Raw genomic sequence first — 3,857 nt, 5'->3', positions numbered from 1 at the left:
AGAATGGTGAGCTTTTCCTGGCGAGTAAAAGAGATCCAACCCCTGCAAATTGAAATTTATAAATAAACAATATAAAGGGTGAGTCACTAACTATTGCGACCAAGAATAACTCTGAAAGTATGGCAGGAGCTGAAAAATTTGTGGGACAAAAGTTGCATGAGATAATGGGGTGCATAATATGACGTTAGTTTTTTGTTGCTAGGTGGGGTCGCTTCAGAGACATGAACGTCAACTTTGTTTTTTAAAATGGGATGCTCTAGTTTGGTACTTATTTTCTGATAGCGGCTATCGAGACGAATTCTATGATGTGTAACAGTAAGGTCTTTGAAGGTCAATGAAGGTCACAAAAGTGGCATGTACGTCCATTTACAGAAGGAGTTCGAAGTGATGAACTTTGGTATCAATGCAGTGCTGCAATCTTCTCATCGTGGATTGAGTGGTATTCCTCATCACATTGGCACTTATCGAAGCATACACTTTGACAGTTCTCTCTCACATATCTTCAGGTGTAGTTGGAACATCTTTATAAACAACGTCTTTTACGAATCCGAACAAGAAAAAATTCAGAGGTGTCAAGTCTGGTGAAAGAGCCTGCCACGTCCAATACAACGATTTGGCAATTATCTCTGCAACTCATTTCTAGCCATCAGCGAAAAATATGCTGGAGACCCATCGTGTTGATACCACAATCTGTTCCTTGTTTCTAAAGGTATTTCTTCCAATAACATACCTAATGTTTCTTGCAGGAATGGATACGCCATATTCGGCGAATTTTACTATTTGCATGATATACAAGAGAGAACTGTCAGAGTGTGTGCTTCAATAAGTGCCGAAGTGATAAGGAATACCGCTCAATCTATGATAAGAGTATTGCAGCACTGAATTGATACCAAAAGTCATCCTTCGTACACCTTCTCTAAATGGACGTTCATGCCACCTTTGTGACCTTCGTTTACCTTCAAAGACCTCACTGTTACACATCAATGGATTTGTCTCCATAGCTGCTATCAGAAAATAAGTACCAAACTACAGCATCCTATTTAAAAAACAAAATTAACCTTCATGTCTCTGAAGCGACCCCACCTAGCAACAAAAAACCAACGTCATATTATGGCCTACATTGTCCCATGCAACAATTGTCCCACAAATTTTTCAGCTACTATCATACTTCCAGAGCTGTTTTAGGTGGCAATAGTTAGTGACTCACCCAGTATTATTATACGCTCTGCAATGTAGTTGAATTTCCTATTGAGGGGTCCTTCCATTCCAGCAAAGAACGAGTCCTTTTCTCACCAATTTCCAAGTGATGGAGAGGAGGGGAAGTGGGGAAGGGGTGGACTGGGGGATCCCCTGGAGGGAAAAGAGGGTTATTAATTGATCAATTTAATTAGTTTGTCAATTAATTTGATATCAGAAGTGTGCTTGTATTGGTGAGAGGGATGGGGAAGGTTGGGGATTTCCCAGAGGGGGGCAGGAGGAGAGGGGTGGTGTTTCTCATAAGGATGAGCCAAAAATCACTTAGCATAACAATAGGTTAAGGGGAGGGGTAGGGGGTCATAAATAAATCAAGTTTGCCCCTGAATGTATGCTTGTCCCTGACTGTATGCAACCCACATTAACAGAGTGACATATAATGAATGTTGACCTACTGCTAGTGACTCTGTCTCTGTGTTGTGGCTGAACATAGCTGACGTCCTTGTGGTGGTTGCCAGACAACGGAACAGCTAACTGGCCTCATTTTGTTAGTCACTGAACCCATCCTAGAGGTAGATGCCCTGCAGTTAGGCCGTCAGCTGGCTAGGATTTCACCTCTGTGTGTCCGCTCTTGCCTCTCTCATGTGTACCAATGACTGCAGTGCTGTCCTGTACACTCCACTTAGTTAGATTTTCCATAGATCATGCGAACCATTTTTTTTGAAACGATTTGAAAAGAGTGCTTTTACAGGGTGTGTATATATTTAGTGTTAACATTAATGAACACATTATTATTTTTAGTTGTACTCACACAGCTACACTACCAATTTTTAAGTAAAAATTCATCAATGGAATAGAAGAAGATGTCCAGGAGAAATGATTTCAAATTAGATTTAAAACCTGCTTTGCTACCTGTCAGACAGGAGATGATGAGAAATTTTTGAAGTTGCATATTTAACTCCTTTTGAGCCACTCACAGCTTTAACAATGAGTAATAAAGCTCTTTTTGACCACTAGTATTATAGATGTGTAAATCACTGTTCTTCTCAAATTGTGATGGAATATTTAGGACGAATTTCATTAGTGATGTATGTGTTGTATTGGTGCAGTTAAAATGCCTAGCTGCATAAAGAGGTCCCTACATGTCACCCGTGGTTGAACACCACATATTATTCTTACTGCATGCTTTTGTACAATAAATACTTTTTTTCTAAGTGACGAGTTATCCCAGAAAATTATTCCATGCGATAGTACTGAGTAGAAATATGCGAAATATGTCAGGAGGCTGATTCGTTTGTTTCCAAGATTAGCAATTATGTGAAGAGCAAAAGTAGCTGGACTTAACTGTTTGAGGAACTCAGTTCAGTTTTTCATCAATATGTATTTGGACCATTCTGTCCTACTTACTGACTCCTAGTCCTGTGCTACATCCATTGTTGGTGTGATTCTAGTTGTTGTACAGAACTGAGTGTAATGCTTTTTTTTCAAATTTATCAATTAATAATTCTTTGGAAAATAGCATTTACCAACTCTTGAGTTGCTTTCTATCTAATGGAATTTGGTATAACACTAGTATCATCTGCAAAAAGTACCAGTTTTGCTTGTTTAATGTGAAGTGGAACCTCGTTCATATATATAAGCAATAGGAGTGAATCAAAACTAGAATCCTGTAGGACTCGTTTGTGATTTTTTTCGCCAGTCACTAAGGTTTTCTACCTTTTAGAGACTGTCTGAAATATTGAGCACAACATTTGTATTCTGTACTTTTTTTAAAGTATAGTTCAAACCAGCTGTGTGTAAAGTCATCAGTTCCAAATATACTATTATTTACGGCTTGTACTATTTGATGTGTGAATGTATAATTAAAATTCTCAGTTAAGCAACCCTTCAGGAATCCAAACTGTGATAGGCTAAGTAAATTGATTGCGCATTAGTGAGCAACTATTCTTGAGTACATTACTTTTTCAAATATTTTGGAGAAAGATGTCAGTAAATAAACTAGATGGTAATTATTAAAGTATGACTTATCACCTTTCTTATGAAGTGGTTTAATTATTGCATATTTAACCATATCTGGAAAAATTTCCTGTGACAGTGATGCATTTGCATATGTCGCTAAGGACATTACTTATTAAGTTGAATCAATATTTCAGAATTATGTTTGAAATTCCGTCAACCCCACTTGAGCTTTTGTTTTTTAGAATTTTTAGAATTGTATTATTTCAGTGAAGGATGTTGGTGGTACTTCTAGCTCCTTAAAGTATTGTGGAATGATTTTTTAATGTGTTCTCTTGCTTTTTCAGCTGAACAATTTGATGTTATATTTGCTGCTACGTTTAGAAAGTGGTTGTTAAAAGTATTTGCAACTTGTGAATCATCAGTCACATCATTGTCATTTAATTTAACTGTTGTGGAATCTTTTACTCTGACTGGGTGTCCTGCCTCTCATTTCACAATGCCCCATACAGTTTAATCTTCTTATATGCACACCTCTGGACATTTTAATGACTTTCCTTAAAATACTACAGTATTTTTGTGGTATGGAAGTAATATTGGATCTTGAGTTACTCTGGCTTTCATATAAATTTTCCTCTTTCTCTTACATGAGATTTTAATTCCTTTAGTCATCCATGGCTTACTTGTCTTTTCTTATGTATCTTCTC

This window comes from Schistocerca serialis, chromosome 1, assembly GCF_023864345.2.
Source record: "Schistocerca serialis cubense isolate TAMUIC-IGC-003099 chromosome 1, iqSchSeri2.2, whole genome shotgun sequence".
In the NCBI taxonomy this organism is placed as follows: Eukaryota; Metazoa; Arthropoda; class Insecta; order Orthoptera; family Acrididae; genus Schistocerca; species Schistocerca serialis.
The sequence above is the reverse complement of the archived record's forward strand: the minus strand, read 5'-3'. Positions refer to the sequence as shown.